Source organism: Mercurialis annua, linkage group LG3 (genome assembly GCF_937616625.2).
Source record: "Mercurialis annua linkage group LG3, ddMerAnnu1.2, whole genome shotgun sequence".
Classification (NCBI taxonomy): domain Eukaryota; kingdom Viridiplantae; phylum Streptophyta; class Magnoliopsida; order Malpighiales; family Euphorbiaceae; genus Mercurialis; species Mercurialis annua.
This window is the reverse complement of record NC_065572.1, coordinates 10949276-10968875: the sequence shown is the minus strand read 5'-3', so window position 1 is coordinate 10968875 and position 19600 is coordinate 10949276. Positions and strand designations below refer to the sequence as shown.

Here is a 19600-nt window from a genome sequence, read left to right as displayed (position 1 = left end):
TTTATCATTTAAACTTTTTTTTCGTACGATTTAGTCCATAGCTAAATCAATTAACACTTAAATTATAACTTGTACGTATTATTTATATCCAATAAATAATACGAAACTCGATATTAATATTTTTCCGTCAAAACCTATAAATTTCCATTTTCGACATATAGTGGCTAAATTACCACTTTAGTCCTTGAACTTTATTTTTGGACCTTTCTTGACATTTCTCCTTTTAGTTCCAATTCCAACTTTAGAATTGAAATTTATCATTAATTTCCGCATCATTAATTTCTCACAACCGACCTACTAAAATTTTATTTCTTTTAATTTCTCTGAAATCTTTCTGATATCGCCACTCTAGTGACTCATAACTGGACACGTGACCCAATTAAATAATTTAAATCTTTTGGGGAATTACAATTGAATTCAGAAAAAATATAAAATACCTAAATCGCAATTGTGAAAAATTTGAATTGTAGATGAATATCTTATTGTCTTGTTATTTAAAATTATGCTAATATTAACTATTAGTCTAGTTGAACTAGATATAACCGATAAGATGTGGTTCAACTAGCGACTGAACCAGTTTAACCGGTAATTTGCAATACATTTTTTTATCTTTTAAAAGTTAATGTTTTTTTCTTTTGTTTCTTAAGCTGAACACTTTTAATATTTTGACTATTAACCGTAACCGGATTGATTGGTGCATATTCATATCTCTTTTAGACTGAGAGTAGAGTGAATGCAAATTTTTAATTCAAATAAAACCAAACTAAAATGTAATTTAAATTGATTAAAATGGATAATAGATACTGGTTTGAATTTAACAATAAAAAATATATATTATTTTATTTTTATTTGTATCAATTGATTAACAAACCAAAAAAAATATTAGAAATTGAACTTTAAACTAGTAATCAAAGAACTTAATCGTATTGGTTATTTCTACTAGATAAAATGATCGGCTGTTTGAACCAAGTAACCTAAAGAATTGAAAGTTTTTGGTTGAACTAGTGGGTGAACCAGTCGAATCAACAATTGGGCCATAAGCAGAGTCCAATATTTAATTTTCTAAAAGTTTTACTCAATTTGTTCAACGAATTAGTTGAATCAAGAGCCGGCGGCAACGACTTTTTAATTTTTAAAAAACATATTTAAACTAATCATTTTTTCAGAAAATGGTTAATCCGGCACTCGTATTTGTGTTTCGGGATTAAATAAGTTATTTAAGTCAATTAAATTCTAAAATTTGTATTTACAAGATCAAATGAGTCACTTTTAACTTTTAGATTCCAAAACTCATGTTTCAGAATCAATTAGCCCTTAGCTTGTATACTCCATACGTGTGACTTATTTGATCCGAGATACAAATATTTGGATTTAATTGACAAAAATAGTTAAAAATAATTTATTTGATCCAAAAACACATATTTGAAATCTGCTTGATTAAAAAAGTAAAAACTGGTTTATTTGACCCCGAGAGAAGAGTTTGAGGGGCTGGTTGACCCTTTCTTCATTTTTATTACCATTTATTTCGGTTATGCTGAATTAATAGGTCATTTTATTATTTTTGACGTCTCATACTATAAACCACCTTTTAATTTTGATAAGCAATTGAATAATTGAAAAATTAATTTAGCTCTACAAAATATATACTTATTTTTAAATGAACTAATTACTTCATATTTTAAATATAAAATAAATGTATGTTTGATAGTAATACATAATAATAAAATTAGACAACTTATTTAACAAAACATGCATCATATACATTATGTAAAAAATTAATTAATTATTAATAAAATTATATTTTTTTAATTTAAAATTAATGTTAAAAAAATTACGAACTTTACATGTTTTTTATTTTAATCATGGAGTTTAAATTTTTTCTTTTTCATGCACGAACTACCACTTTTTCTCAAATTCATGCACGGTGCTGAGTTGGCACTAATGCATTAAATTTTATACCAACATTTACTTTTATACTATTCCTTTTAAATCTTTACATTTTACATCAACTTTATATTCGTACTACTTTTTAAAATACTTTACTTTTTATACAAATTCTCATTTTCCAACATTATTTTTATTATTTTTAATTTCTTTCACCATTATATTTCTGCACTTAATATTTATCATATATATAATTTTTTTTATTTTGACTTTTGACTTTTTTTCTACTGTTGATATTTTTCGACAGTTTTAATATCAACACAATATCAACAATATATAATAAACTGAATAATATTAATTTTAAATTTTTTTGTATATTCATTTTTTTTATATTTTACCCATAATTAATCAGCATTCATTTTTTTACCATATATTTAATTTTATTTTATTTTTCATATATCAACATAAAATCAACACAAAATCAACCAAAAATCGACCTGTAATAAACTAACTTATTTAAATCTTAAATTTTTTTTGCAGTAATTTTATTTTTTCAATTTAATTTTTATTTTTTTACTTTATTTCACGTGCTATATTATCTTTATTGCAAATGTTAAAATTACTCAAATATCAACCAAAGATTAAGACAATATCGACAAAAAGTCAACACAAAATCAACATTGTAGTATTTCAATAATTTAATATTGTTATTGTGCTATTTACCAATGTTAAAATCACAAAATATCAACCGAAAATCAATACAATATCAACACTATAACATTACGTAATGCTGTCTCAGAAAAGCGAGTAATTAATTACAATAATGTTGATTTCAAAAAAAGCACGATAATAGCTCTAACTATTAGATTTCATGATTTTTACATCACACTTCATCATAAGGATCGAATTGCTATTTTCATCAATATTTCTCTTCTCCAACATGTTGTTCGAAGTGGTGTAAGTAATTGCAGTTAACTTGAAACTGGTAGACCTGCTGCAAACATTCTCCAAATTAATGAATTTGGCATTTCATGAAGCAACCAGATCTGCATAAAAAAATGCATAAATACAAAGTGCACAAAACAAAAAAATGCATTTCCACATCTTGAAAATGGAATGAAGAAGCAAAAATGGGCTGAAAATGGATTCTCACATTCAAAAATTCTGTTTTTGGGTAACTAAAATAAAATTCAATAATTTTAAAAACAATAAAATTCAAAAATATTTTCAGAATATATATAGTAGGCCACACATAAATCAGAATTATGTTAAATTACAAATACTATGGTGCACCAAAAGTACCATAAAATAACAAATATTGCAATTCATTTAAATTGATTGTATCAAAATCCTAAAGACAAGGATGCAACTGCTTTTTTAAAAGGTTTAATGCTTGAAAAAACTTAATCTTATAGCCTCTTTTTTATCCTATTCTGACGTTAAAAATTTATCAATTTTACCCTATTTCGTATTTTATCGTTTCAATTATACCCCAATTGTTTAATTTTTATCAATTTTTTATATAAATGATCAAATCATTCGATTAACCATGTTTAACGATAAAATTAGATTTATTTTTATTCAAAAAAGTACAAATTAATCCTTTATTTTAAAAACTAATTAAAAACCATAATCAAATTTAAATTAATTTAAATTCTTAATTAATTTAATTAAATCTAAATAAATATTAAACTTGTACAATTAATATGTGCTATATATGGTGAATGTTTTTAAATTTTTTATAAATAAAAAAAACATTATTTTAATATTTCAGGATACAATTGAAATGATAAAATGAAAAATAGGATAAAATTGATAAATTTTTAACGTCAGGATAGGATTAAAAAAAGGGCTAAAATATCAGGATTTTATAAGGTATTCAGCACAAACTATGCAATTCTTTTTTCAAAATGTCCAACTTATCTTTTTCCTGAATAAGCTAACTAAAGCCACTATGAAAACTAATTAAAATCGCAGTGATGGCCATGTCTGATCCTCATAAAATTAGGCCTCAAATTAGATATGTATTTATAAGTAGAGGTATTATAATTTTTTGGAATCACAAAAAAGAAAACACTTGTGGGCACTTTCTCAAATCATTCCAAATTTATTACATTATATGAAGCAAGTAGGAAATCGTGTCTCAGATCAATAGCATAACACATTTAAAAATCTTGTGGTTTTCCAATCCATAAACAGCCAACTGTCTTATATGAAGATAATGTTGTATGCATACCACCAATCAAAGAAAGGTATGTTAAGAATGATAGAACCAAACATATATTTCCAAGATTTTTTTCACACACTCAAACACTCATAAAGAATCAAGAAATTAGCATACAGTATATTCAATCAAATGATAATTCATCTGATCTCTTCACCGAGACACTTTCTACAATAAGGAAACATTTTTATAATGTTGGAATGCGCCATCTGCAAAATACGTGAAGGATTATCTATGTTACAATGAGGGGGAGAAATTATGCACTGCACTTTTTTTCCCTAACTAAAGTTTTTATCCTTTTGGATTTTATTTAATAAGGTTTTTAATGAGTCAGTACAATATAGTGTAATTTAGAATAGAAATTTTATCATCCAAGGGAGAGTGTTATGAATAGTTGTGTATTTATGTATGATAAATTATTCAAAGTTGTTTATAATTTAGATGAAAAATCTAAACTCTCCATTTTTGACATGCATGTAAATATATTATTTATATTGTGGATGAAATTTCCTACAAATAGGTTTCAATCCATATAAATTTTACAAGTGAAAAATACTCATCAAATAAGTGAAATTCTCTCGGATATTATTTCTATTGTTAGTTTTTTCTAAGTGTTCATCAATTATTTATTAGATTAATTCGTAAGTATCTATATATTTATATAATTGAGAAGACCAACGGAGCTCTCTTATACTGATTCTCAACAAATAGAGCTTTCTTATTAATTTCCATTTTTCTCAAAACACTTATTTTAATTAAATTTGATTTTAAAACCGGTTCAAGCATGGATTTCACGTACAATTGCCTCTCGAAAGCGGCTTTTTTATTTAAATGTAATAATAGGAGTTTTCGTATTCAGGATGTAACATTGTAACCTTCTCTCTTAGTCGTAGCTTTTAATATGCCATCTAGTGTGTGCCACTTCATGTGCAAAAGCTTTGAGTAGGAGGTTTTTTGCCACCTTTTGGTGGTGTTTAATATAATCCGATTCATAAAAAAAAATTAAATTAGATTTTAAAATTTTAGAAAATCACTTTAATTTACATCAACTATTAAATTCCCAAAGTTAAGAGAACGTGATTAACTTAACCTCAACTTCCTAATTTTTCTTAACTTGTAAAAAATAGATAACATGATTGCAATGTTAAACAAAAACCTAGATAATTTTTCAGCAAATAGTTAAACACTGCCAACCATACACATAATATTTATCTGCCGTAATTCTTATTTTTATTCTTTTCATGTTTATGATCTGTATTGGAGTTTATTTATCTTTTCTCTTGTTGTTTTTCAGCTTGTATTAGTGTTAGCAAAAATACTAACTTGTAGTAATCCGGAAATACGGAATCGATCCCACGAAGACAAGAGGTTTAAAGTGAGCGAACACGTAATTGGAAATTCAATTCGGAAAGCAATGATCAATTGGACTTATAGTAATGATTACGGAATTTAAAACTGGCGAAATTAACACTTGAAGCAATTAAAAACTAAAGCAATTAAATAATAAACGGGATAAAACAATAGGTAAAAGGCGTTTAGAGGTTGTTAAATCGATTTGAAACGTTCTAGTTAACCGGGATTGATATGGTAATTAGTTCGGGTCAAGTTTTTCAAAAATGCCTAAACCGCTCTCTCGAGTCCGCAATTAGAACTAATTGCGATTAAATTAATACCCCGAAATCTAAATCGCTCTCGCGTAATTAGATTTCGATTATAACAATTTAATCCAATCACGAAGTTTAACCTAAAACCAATTAAGCCCTCAACCGCACTCGCGTGATTAAGCCCTAATTAAGTGATTTGCTAATTCCGGGTTATTAAGTGACTCTCGCCTAATTAATTACCCTCTTAACCTAGGATTAGGAGATCAATCTATACTAGGCATTAAGCATACAAATCACTACAAACCCTAATACCCATACCAAACCCTAGTCAACTAATCACAACCAAATTTCATCAACAACCCCTAAACTAAGGAGTTTAGCTAGCCATTATCAAAACTAAAACAATAATTAAACAAGAATTAAACATACTATTAAGATGTAGAAAGATTACCTTTAATAAGTAGAAGAAAAACATTCAACAATAACTATAATAATGAAGCTTGAATAATAATAATCTTGCATTAATCACCAAAGTTAAGAACAAAAATCTGGAAATAAAACTAAGAACAATTGTATCTAAAATTCTCAGAATAGTAATAGGAAATGGGGGCTACAAATCTAAATCTAGTGCATAACCCTAAAAAAGGAAAATAAGGTGTCCTTATATAGTACTACCCAAAATAGGGAATAAAAATACAACCCATCTAGAATGTTTGGCCCAATAAGAAAAGAAACCAAGAAAATCTGAGCTCCTTATAATCATTGTCTCGAATCGAGACACACAACTTAAAGGTGTGTCTCGATTCGAGACACATCTTAGCAAAACAATCTGCTTCTCAACTCTTTGTGTCTCGATTCGAGACACATCTTAAGTGGGATGTCTCGATTCGAGACACCTCTTCAGAAGGGGGAGTCGACTTCTTTCGCTTCCGGCTTTAGCTTCTTTCGCACTCGACCTCCGCTTCCGCTCATTTTCCACTATTCCGGCCTTAAAACTCTTCGTAACGCTCTTGATTCCCTGAAACATAAACACCCTTTATAAGCTAATCAATTCCATATAAAGTGGGGTGAAAGCACATAAAAGCATACGAAAAGACATCCTAAAGATAGGAGTATTTTACTCCTATCAAACCTCCTCACACTAAAACCTTGCTTGTCCCCAAGCAAGAAATGAATCTCACTATAAACCACAACAATTAACAACCTTGGTGATTGTAAACACATGACAACACACGAACTCCCAACCAATGAAGGCACAAGACAAACTTCTAGTGTTATCAATTGTAAGCGATGCAACCAACGATGAATGCAATTATAATGACATAGTCCAATGACATTGAGAATACTATTGGTAAGGCATTTGTGTTAAGCAAATTCGGAGTTACAATCATCTACGGGACATGCACACATTGGCCAAAATGAAATGGTAAATCATGGCATTATTCTCATAGAAACCAAGCAAAGCACAATGAAACTCACAAGATATCACTCCAACACACAAGTGTTTAGGGTAAACAATTAAACTCACATCGTGCTTATTCACCATAAGCTTTCCTTTAGTCCCGAACTCCACTATTTGGTTCGGTAATCAACAACTATCATATGGACTTGTGAGGGTTGTAACTAGGCTATGGGTTAGGGGTAGGTAGATTTGGATACTTGGCTAAAACTTGATTTGAACGACTCTTTTCTAATATACTTTCGACCTAGCTCGGATTTTCAACACTTGTGAACTTTTGAATTATTTTTATTTATTGCCTTTGTTTATTCTTTCTTTCTTTTCTTTTCTTCATTTTCCTCTTTTTCTTTTGTTTTGTTTTTTTTTTCTTGATATTGTTTTTATTCTTTCTTTCTTTTGATTTTCTTTTTCTCGAGGCAAATTTCTATTCTTTTAACATTTTCACATTTCTTTCTAGTCATCAAGCTAGTGTCGCATTTTTCTCATCATTAAGTCATTCAAATCAAATTGGGTGTTTTAAGAGGTAAGTTGTTGAAGGGAGTTGTGTGATTTGTGTTTGACAAGGAAAGGCTTAGGCTCAAAATGGTGATTCTAAAGGTAGAGGGTAGGCTTTTAAGTGATTTTGTTCAAAAATTTGGGGTATTCCTAATGCCATACTCATCTAATCATTGACACCCAACCTCTATAGTTTTGAGCGGACACCAAGCAAGTTCTAGGAATTCAGCATGCAATCAATATCACAACAACAAATAGGCTCAATAATCACTCAATAAAAGGGTGTCATGCCAAAAACTTAATTCCTATGAAAACATGCCAATCATACTCAAATTTTCAAAAATGGCACAAATTGTCAATTTAAAAGCACACATCATGCATCCGTATTAAGCACTATGATTTGTCAAAACACAACACCAATTAACCTGAAATTAACTCGAATTTCATTGAACCATGTCATACAACTTGCATCTTATTAAACACATCCACATTTAATTGATTTAAACTAGAAAAATGCACTTGCTACTTTATTGATCGGGAATAAAACTTTCATTTCACAAATACACCAAGGTCACTAATCATGCTTCAACATACACAAGCCAACGATTTAGTGCGAGGTGACTGATAGGAGTATTTTACTCCTATATTTAGGGTCGATTTTAGTCGATTTTCATTATGTGTAGTATTGTTTTTATACATTATTTGGCGTTTTTACGTTTAATAGTGTTTGTTAGTGTTTCAGTGGAAATTAGGTGAAAACCGACTATTTGGGGCAAAATTATGGTGGATTGCGTGTACGAGTAAAAAGCGTAGCTTGCGGACGAAGGAATTGAAGTTCACGAACGAGATTGAGGAAAAAAGGATTGTTCCGTTCGAAAAAGATGAGTCCCGAACGGAAAACATGCAGAGTGAGCATGAGTCCCGAACGGAAAAGCCTTGTCCCGTTCGGGACTCAAGAAGGAATCTGATATCAAAGCTTTCGGTTACAAGTTTTTCGAACGTGAATGGTTTGTTCCGTTCGGGAAAGAAGAAAATTGGGCATGTCACGAACGGAACCAAGGGCTTCCCGAACGGGACAAGAGTAAAATACGCATGCTTCAGGATTTGATTTGGAGTGAAATTCTTCCTCAACTCACAATTACAACTCCTATTACAAATTGATTTGCAATACGAATTAGAAGACTCCGGAACTTCTCCTACTATATAAAGACCTTGTACTAGACTCAATTTAATACTTAGAATAATTTAGACTACTCTAGTTTTATATTCATTCTCTTAAAATAGCGTTTTAGCTTCTATTTCTCAGCAGTTTATAAGTAGTTTATTATTAGTTTCTGCAAAGAACGATTGTGAAGATTTCAAGTTTAATCTAGACGATTCTTCCGAAATTGACAACTCCGTTATTTATTGTTCTAAATATGTTTAATTCTTCATCTTCTTCTTTGTTTAATTTAAGTTTAAGCATGTGTAACTAAATCCTTTGTTCGGGGATTGATATGAACACTTAGACTAGTTTTTGAATTGGATTAGGATTTATTAAGTGAGTAAAATTGTGTTTTAATTACTAAGATTAATGCTTGAATTAATTTGATCACTTAGTTCATGATTTTGTGTTTAATTAACTAATTGAGAGATTGTTAATTAAATAGACATAGGTAATTAAAAACTTAGAGGAAAACACCGTGAGAGCGGGTTGGAATTTAGGTAGTCGTTGAGTTTGCTTCATAATTACAATTTAGTTATTTAATTCAGTTTTAATATTGTGAGAGCAAGTTAATAATTGATTAGTTAATTAGGTTGTGATTTTATTTGAATCTTTGAGGCTTGAGAGAGCGGGATTCGGTGCATTAGAATAGCTCGATTCACAATAAAATCACTAGATAAATTTTGATCCATTCTTCTAGTAGTTTATTTGGAATTATCAATTCTTGAGCTCTTTACCATTATTGTTTATTCTTCAATTTATTTGTTTGATTTCAGATTTTTAGTCTAATTACTTGAGTTAAATTCACTTAGATTATAATTAGTTTACACAAATCCATTTATTTTCCTACTAGCCAATTAAAGAATATTAGAAATTAGTTGTTTAGTTCATTGTTCCTTGTGGGATCGATACTTGGTCTTCCAAGTTATATTACTTGCGCGATATCGTACACTTGCGATTATTTGCCAACAAGTTTTTGGCGCCGTTGCCGGGGAGCAATTGAAATTAAATTAATTAAAAGTATCTTATTCTTAGATTGAGTTAGTTCTATTTAAATTTAGTTATTTTTATACTTTGTGATTCTTGGATTTTACGTTGGTTTTCTTGTTTTTGTTTGCGCAGGAGTTTTGGTTAGTGTATGCCTAATACACGACGTGCCAGAAAACCGCTAGAACCGTTTCAGTCAGATTTAACATCCTTCGAAAGAAGTATCCGAAAAACAGCGCGGAAATCCAAAACAATGGAGGACGACCGTAACCCTCCGTTGAATCACGAGGGGATTGTTCCACCACCACTACATGATGGCCTAGCTCTTAATAGGCCAAACGAGAGGGTCGCCCCTCTTCCCGCAAGACGTACCTTGGGTGAATTCTTCTTACCCAACGTAGACAACGCCAACTATGGATGCTTTGCACCTCCTATACTCGCTAACAATTTTGAAATCAAGCCGGGAACGATTCAACTACTTGAGAGTCGTTGTCAATTTTATGGGTTGGAACGCGAGGATCCAAACGCCCATCTTTCAAAATTCACGGAGGTATGCAACACATTCAAAATCCATAATGTGACGGAGGATCAAATCAAGCTTCGTCTTTTTCCTTTCTCTTTGAGGGATAAGGCGAGGAATTGGATTCAATCACTTCCAAGCACCTCAATCACAACATGGAAGCAATTGGCACAAGCTTTTCTCAATAAGTATTTCTCTATGGGTAAGACCGCAAGGATGACCAAGGAAATTATAGATTTTCTCCAATTACATGGTGAATCTCTATACCAAGCTTGGGAACGCTTCAAAGAGCTTCAAAGAAATTGTCCGCATCATCATCTAGGGAGGGAGCATCTTGTCTCTATTTTCTACAATGGTACCAATGAGGCTACACGGGCAACAATTGATGCGGCATCGGGAGGATCACTTATGAAGAAAACTTATGATGAGGCCAATAACTTGCTAGAGGAACTCGCTACAAATAGTTGTTCTTGGTCAACCGAGCGGTTGAGGCAACCACCTCAAAAGGGTATCATGACCCTCGAGCAAACCCAAGAATTTGAAGCAATGAAAGCGAAGAATGCGACACTTCTAGCACAACTCGAGATGTACAAACAACAAGCAAATCAAAGGAATGCTCAACTTGCGGTAGTTCAAATGGGTTGCGAGACTTGTGATGGGCACGATCATTCGGGAATGGATTGCCCCGTCCTACATCAAAACTCAAATGAGCAAGTCAACTATGTCAATGGACAAAGGCAAGGCAATGACCCATATTCCAACACCTATAATCCGGGGTGGAGGAATCAGCCTAATTTTTCGTGGAGGGAAAATGCGGGTCAAGCCAATGCCAACCCAAATATGGGAGGAGCAACTTTTCAAGGAGGAAACCGTGGTCCACAAAACCAAGGCAACTTCAACAACTACCGACCACAACCCCCACCCGGTTTTCAAAATCGGAATACGGATGAGGGGAGCAAGATTGACAAGCTTATTGAGGAAGTTAGAACCGGTTTTAAGAACCAAGCTTCCGTCAATCACCATCTCGAGACTCAAATTTCTCAACTTGCCATCTCGCTTCAAAATAGAGCTCAAGGGGGTTTACCGTCTACAACGGAGTCAAATCCAAGGGAGCAAGTAAAAGCCATTGAACTCCGAAGCGGGAAAGAACTTGATGATCCACATGCAAGTAAAGAGAAAGCAATCGATCTAACAACGGGAACAAATGAGGAGGAAGTAACCGAACTTCCATATGTAAAACCGCCACCTCCTCCTCCATTTGTGCCAAAGGTCCCCTTCCCGGGACGATTGAAGAAGACGCCGGATAACCAAAAATTCCATAAATTTCTGGAAATTTTCAAGAAACTCCAAATCAATATAAGCTTTGCGGATGCTTTGCGTGAGATGCCTCAATACGCGAAGTTCCTCAAAGAAATCATAACGAAGAAAAGGAGTTGGGACGACAAAGGCACAATTTCCCTAACGGAAAATTGTAGCTCACTCATCCTTAGTGACTTGCCCACCAAGCTTAAGGACCCAGGGAGTTTTACAATTCCATGCAAAATAGGCGATTTAAATTCAATTAATTGTCTATGTGATTTAGGGGCAAGTATCAATCTAATGCCTTTGTTTCTTTTCAGGGATATTTTTGGTGATCAAACCTTGAAGCAAACATCAATGATGCTTCAATTGGCGGACCACTCCCTCAAAAAGCCATACGGAGTGGTAGAAGATGTTCTAGTCAAAGTAGACAAATTCATCTTTCCGGTGGATTTTGTCGTACTAGACTATGCGGCGGATAAAACATGCCCTATGATTCTTGGGCGCCCTTTCATGAACACGGGGAGGGCATTGATAGATGTGCACGCCGGACGACTCACTTTGCGTATCGATGATGACAAAGTAGAGTTTGATATGAAAAGGATTATGCGCAACACTTTTGAGGAGGTGGAATGCATGAAATTGGATATGGTTGATGGAATTGTGGAAGAACTTTTTCCGGTTTCAAAAGTCATATTCCATTCCGAGGAGACACAAGCAACTTCCGAGGAAGAATATTCCAAAGAAGATGAGCCGAAAGCCGAAAATTTGATTAGAAGAGAGAGCGTGACACCGCCTTCTTCTATCTCTCCACCAAAGGTTGAGCTTAAAACGTTACCATCTCACTTACGGTATGCGTTTTTGGGCGACAACATGACTCTTCCCATCATCATCTCAAACAACTTGTCGGAAACACAAGAAGCGAGAGTTGTCAAAGTGGTGAAGCAACATATATTGGCGATCGGTTGGCAAATTTCGGACATCCGAGGAATTAGTCCCTCGGTGGTCATGCACAAGATCCACCTAGAAAACGAGTCAAGAGCATCGGCTCAAAGACAACGGCGTTTGAATCCAAATATGAAGGAGGTCGTGCACAAAGAGATAGTAAAACTTCTCGACGCCGGAATTATATACCCCATATCCGATAGTGCGTGGGTTAGTCCCATTCAATGCGTTCCAAAGAAAGGGGGGATGACGGTGATTGAGAACGAGAAGGGTGAGCAAATTTCCATTAGGACGGTAACGGGATGGCGTGTTTGTATTGACTACCGCAAGTTGAATACGGAGACGAGGAAGGACCATTTTCCGTTACCATTTATCGATCAAATGTTGGAGCGGGTAGCGGGCCACGCTTATTATTGTTTTCTCGATGGATATTCCGGGTACAATCAAATTCTTATCTTCCCGGATGACCAAGAGAAAACAACTTTCACATGTCCTTATGGAACGTTTGCTTATCGGAGAATGCCATTTGGTCTTTGTAATGCACCGGCAACATTTCAACGATGTATGACTTCCATCTTCGCCGATATGATTGAAGATATTATGGAGGTCTTCATGGATGATTTTTCGGTATTCGGGGACTCTTTTGAGATAGGCTTAAATAATCTTGAACGAGTGTTGGCCCGGTGTGAGGAGACCAATCTAGTCTTGAATTGGGAGAAGTGCCATTTCATGGTAGAGGAAGGAATTGTCTTGGGACATAAAATCTCCAAGGACGGCATTGAAGTAGATAGAGCAAAAACGGAAATCATCGAGAAATTACCACCACCAACTACCGTAAAAGGAGTTCGTGCCTTCTTAGGGCACGCCGGGTTTTATCGACGATTCATCAAAAATTTCTCTTCCATTGCTCGTCCTTTAACTAATTTACTTGTTAAAGATATTCCTTATGAATTTACTAATGATTGCCTTGATGCTTTTGGTAGGTTGAAAGAAGCCCTTATCTCGGCCCCAATTATTTCATCACCCGATTGGACTCTTCCTTTCGAACTCATGTGTGATGCAAGTGATATAGCACTCGGGTGCGTATTGGGGCAACGGAGGGAGAAAAAGCTTCACGTGATATACTATGCGAGCCGAACATTGGCGGGTGCTCAACTCAATTACACCACCACCGAAAAAGAGATGCTTGCGGTGGTGTTCGCATTGGATAAATTTCGGTCGTACTTACTTTGCTCTAAGGTTATCATCTACACGGACCATGCGGCCCTTCGATACCTTTTTGCAAAGCAAGATGCTAAACCGAGACTAATCCGATGGGTGCTTCTTATGCAAGAGTTTGACATCGAAATTCGCGACAAGAAAGGAACGGAGAACGTCGTCGCCGATCATTTGTCAAGGTTAGAGATTCCAGAACCAATTATAAGTGGCGTAGAGATTAATGAAACGTTTCCGGATGAGATGTTGATGGTACTTTCGGAAGTGGAAACGCCATGGTATGCGGATATCGCAAACTATCTATCTTCCGAAATAATGCCACCGGATTTGACTTACCACCAAAGGAAGAAGTTCTTGAGCGATGCAAAACGGTTTCTATGGGAGGAACCGTACCTCTTCAAGGTGTGTGGAGATGGGATTTTGAGGAGATGTGTACCACTACAAGAGATGATGCCTATACTTAGTCAATGCCATTCCTCGGACTATGCGGGTCACTATGGTACATCAAGGACCGCCGCTCGTGTGCTAGAGTGCGGATTCTTTTGGCCTACGCTATTTCGTGATGCAAAAGACTTTGTTAGTCATTGCGATCGATGCCAAAGAGTGGGGAACATATCTAAGAGAGATGAAATGCCGCTTACCAACATCCAAGAGGTGGAACTTTTCGATGTGTGGGGAATAGACTTCATGGGTCCTTTTCCTATGTCGTTTGGAAAGCAATACATATTGGTGTGCGTAGATTACGTTTCAAAATGGGTAGAGGCGGAAGCATTACCCACTAACGATGCCAAAGTAGTGTTGGATTTTCTCAAACGTTTGATGAATCGATACGGGACTCCTAGAGCAATAATAAGCGACGGTGGATCTCACTTTTGCAATAGGCAATTCGATGCCTTGATGAGGAAATATAAAGTCTATCATCGGGTCGCTACTCCGTACCATCCTCAAACAAGCGGGCAAGTTGAAGTTTCTAACCGTGAGCTAAAGAGAATTCTAGAGAAAACGGTTAATAACACAAGGAAAGATTGGTCACTAAAATTAGATGATGCATTATGGGCATATCGTACGGCTTTTAAAACGCCCCTCGGAATGTCTCCATATCGTATTGTTTTTGGGAAAGCATGCCATCTTCCGGTGGAACTTGAACATAGAGCGTATTGGGCCATTAAAAAGCTCAATTTTGACCTTAAAGCGGCGGGGGAGAAACGTATGCTTCAACTCAATGAGTTGGACGAATTTCGGTTAAATGCCTATGAAAACGCCAAGCTTTACAAAGAAAAGACGAAACGATGGCATGACGCTCATATCGTGCCTAAAACGTTTGTGGAGGGCTCTTTTGTCTTGCTCTACAACTCGCGCCTCAAATTATTTCCCGGGAAATTAAAATCCCGTTGGAGCGGTCCTTTCAAAATTCGAACGGTGGCAAGTCATGGAGCTTTGGAATTGGAGAACTCTAGTGGTGAAATCTTCAAAGTAAATGGACAACGGTGCAAGCCGTATCTTGGACCTTTGACGGATCAAGTAGTGGAACAAATCACGTTCACCACTCCTACATAAATTCCGGGCCACGGTCTAGCTTTTGACCAAAAATAAAGCGCACTCGAGAGGCAATCTCGAGAGGTTACGTGTTTCGTTTTATTTATTTTATTTTCCTTTTATGCGTATTTAATTTTTTAATTTGTTTATTTATTTCCGTTTAATTCCGGGGTGTGTTTTTGTGTGTTTATGCAGGTATATACAATATTTCAGGAGGTTTTCGTTCGTGAAAAACCTTTCCCGTTCGAAAAAAGGCAAATTTTGCCTTTGTCCCGTTCGGGAAAGGCTATTCCCGTTCGGGAAGCAGCCCTCAGCCCTCAATTTTTTCGAACGTGAAAGACTAATCCCGTTCGGGACTAGGCAAATTTTGCCTTTGTCCCGTACGGGACACACTATTCCCGTTCGAGAAAGAGCCCTCGGCTTCTAACTTTTCCGAACGGGAAAGGGTAATTCCGTTCGGGACTAGGCAAAATTTGCCTTTGTCCCGTTCGGGAAGCCATAGTTCCGTTCGGGAAACAAGGAAATTTTGCCTTGTTTCGAACGGGACAAGAATTAAGCCTAATCCCGTTCGGGATTAAATTATTCCCGTTCGGGAAGCATCAAAAATTTTGAAAAATTTGAATTTTGAATTTTGAATTAAAGTGTAGTAGATTTCTTGGGACTTGTGTTTCTTTTGAGATTTGTGTTTCTTTTGAAACTTGTGTTTCTTTGAGATTTGTGCTTTGTAAAAATTTGAATTTTTCACTTGGATTGATGATTTGGCAAATCCGAACCATTCATTAGTGTTTCAATTTCACTTGGATTGATTACATGGCTTCGATCTAAACCGTTAAATCAATTTCAAGTTATTAAATGGAGAGTTTGAAATTAGTGGAGGGAAATCTTGAGATTTGATTTATTTTTCCTATAAATACCTTGCATTTTTCTACTTTCTATTTCACACATATTCTTCTTCTAATATTCTTCTTTTCTTATTCTCCAAATTTATTAGAAATACTCTCATTCCGCAATCATGGTGCGAAGCAAGAATGCCGAAAATCAACCAATCCGTCGTTCAAGCACGAGAAATCAAGAAGCGGCGAATCCACCCTTACCGGCCGTGGGAAGGGTACGTACTAAATCAACCGCTCCATCCTCATCTCGGGTTAACACCTCGGCGATATTGACTACTCGCTATAACGCACCTTTCCAAATCCATACGGAGGAGGAAGGTGATTTATATTTGAGTATCAAAGAAAGGGAAATGGTAATTCCATTCCAAATCGATTTTGATGATATGGAGAGCCTTGGCATCAAGGATGAGGTGGAGCGTTATTTGGATATTTTGGGGTTATCGGCATTGGCAAAGGTTAGTCATCACTCTTACGATGAACTTACTCGTGAATTCTTCTCTACTCTCAAACCGGTTAGCGGTTCTCCTTCATCTATTTCTTTCCGCATCAACAACACTAGCCACACACTTAGTGTTGAAGATTTGGTGGAAATGTTTGGAATGAGGGGAACGGGGTTGATAGATTGGGATCAAAATTTTGATCAAGTGGAGATATGGAGGGAATTGACGGATCGTGATGATTATCGGACAAGGGGGTCCAAAATTAATGAAATCAAAGACATCGCTATCGTGGTGTTTGTGAAGTGGTTTGGGCACTCGTTTGGCGGGCGTGGTGAATATACGAAGGTGGCCAAGAGTGATCTTTTAGCTTTGAATGCTATTTTGCATCCGGAGATAGAAGCATACCAAGTCAACACGGCGTATCGTCTTTTGAAGCGATTGAGGGAAGTTCCATCCGAATTATCCAAGATTGGCTATGGTTTCATTATTCGGGCTTTGGCGGAGAAATACAATTGTATGCCTACGGCGTCTACTTTGGCAACTTTTGAGACCATTCTAGCACGGTCTCTTAATATGAACCATTTGGATGTTGCCGGGTTTGTGAAGAAGGGAAGAGTTATTCCCTACAATAGAAGGGTACGATTGGTGGCACGAACACGGCGAGAAGAGGTAGCACGGGAAGAAGAAGGTGGAGAAGAAAGAAGAGCGGGGAAGGAACCCGCGGGAACTTCTCAAGCCGGAGAAGCGGCTCATGTTTCCGGGTTTGACCAACGGTTTTCTGAGTTGGTTGAGCAAAACCGGATCGGATGGGAGCAAAACCGGGTTGGTTGGGAAACTAACCAAAAATTACTTGAAGATATCCGACGTGAACAACATGTTGGTCTTGCACAACTACAATGGAGGCAAGATCGAATGCGAGCACGACTTAATCGGCAAGAGGATTTTCTTCGGGGTTACTTTAATGCCGCCGGCGGAGAGCGTTATCCATCACCGGAACCATCACCGGATCCACCGGCCTTTGACTAGAGCGAGATTTGTTTTTCTAAACCCAAACTCTTTCCAATTTTTTCTATTTTTATTTCTTATTTCTTAGCTTTGGGGACATAGCTAGAAATAGTGTGAGGAGGGGGGAAGAAAAATTTATTTTTCGTTTGGGTTATTTTTCGGTGATTTATCTTTATTTTCAGTTTTAGTTTATTTTTATTAAGTTGTTATTTTCTTTTTAGTAAGATTGTATTAGGTGTTAAATTAGTTTATTTCAAGGTCTTGTATCGTTTTAAATCGTTGTCTTTTAAATATGAAAGAGTTAGTTGATTTGGTGTGTATCTTAATTAATTTGTCAATCTTAGATTTCCCCGAATCAATGAATGTATGAACGCGTTTTCTTAATTCGACAATTGATAAGCGATGCTTGCTTAATGACTTAATAATTCGTTGACATAATCCGATGAAATAAGGGTGAATTCAAAATTTAGACTTGTTCAAATCGTTGAAACATAATTGAATAACTTGATGCGGATTCATGACATGTTGATTGTTTATTTTTATAGTCGTTTTTAAACTTTTGGCATGAGTAGCATAATTTAAGTAGGAATTGAGTTTATGGCATAACACTACACACTTTTGAGAGTTTTGAGCTTAATTTCCTTGTTGTGAGTATTGATTTCATGTTTTATTCCTAGAACTTGCTCGGTGTCCGTTTAAAGTTACACGATTGAGTTTTCAACAATTAGATGATTATGGCAATTAGGTATAACCTTTCTTTTAGACCACTTAAATAGACTACCCTTTATCCCTTAGATTACACCAATTTGAGCCTTAAACCTTTTTATTGTTTTTACCATATTTTACACATTTTACCGTTCTATGCTTTACCTCTTTTGTTTACCTTATCGACTTTATATATTATTTGTTATATGATGAATATAGGTGATTAATAACTCGAGATTAGTGAAAAGAGAAAAGTGAACTACATTGTGCTTAAAAGATTAAGATTGCGCCTTGAAAAAAGATTGAAAAAGAAAAAAAAAAGATAGAAATTTGCAAGCAAAAAGCTTCAAAAAGAGAAAAATTCTGAGATTGCAAAAAAAAAGCAATGAGTAGAGCGTAAATTCAAAAATAAAAGAAAGTTATAAGTTCACATAAACGCCAAAACCGGAGTTAGATCAACCTAGAAGTTAATAGTAGTAATAAATAGCATATTAAGTTGATAATTAGCCTTTGTTTAACCTTTTTACCTACCCTTTACCTTAGCCACGTTATAACCCCATAAAAGACCATATGATTTTTGTTGATTACCGAATCAAGTAGCGGAGTCCGGGACTATGAGCAAGCTTATGGTGAGTATTCATGTTTTCAATTGTGAGCTTTCTTTGTTATATACCCTACTTGTTGAAATATTGATGCCATTAGCTTAGTTTTTATTGAATTGTGCTATGATTTGCCTAAGTGAGAAATTGATTATTTTCCATGTCCCGCAAGTGATAGTGAGGCTTGAAGTGTGATTCAATTTGACCTTGTACTAATGAGTTAGTAACCGTTGTTATATTGAATTATGTCATAAAATTATTATTGTTATTTGATTGCATCATTATTTAGTTGTCGGTTTTAGAAGGTTGTTTTTCATATTATTCATAGGGTCGGGGATTTCTTTGATTGATTTATTGTTAAGTTATATGCTAAGGATTTCTAACATATTTTGTATAGTAAGATTTATTTCTTGCTTGAGGACAAGCAAAGGTTAAGTGTGAGGAGGTTTGATAGGAGTATTTTACTCCTATATTTAGGGTCGATTTTAGTCGATTTTCATTATGTGTAGTATTGTTTTTATACATTATTTGGCGTTTTTACGTTTAATAGTGTTTGTTAGTGTTTCAGTGGAAATTAGGTGAAAAC

The 19600-nt window shown here is 34.9% G+C and overlaps 1 non-coding gene across 1 annotated transcript; it reads right to left on the bottom strand.

Annotated features, from left to right (window-relative positions):
- Positions 1-10590: 10590 nt before the first annotated feature.
- Positions 10591-10697, bottom strand: LOC126675989 (small nucleolar RNA R71). The gene has a single exon (XR_007640168.1). It is a non-coding gene; the product is annotated as a small nucleolar RNA R71 (small nucleolar RNA).
- Positions 10698-19600: the final 8903 nt, after the last annotated feature.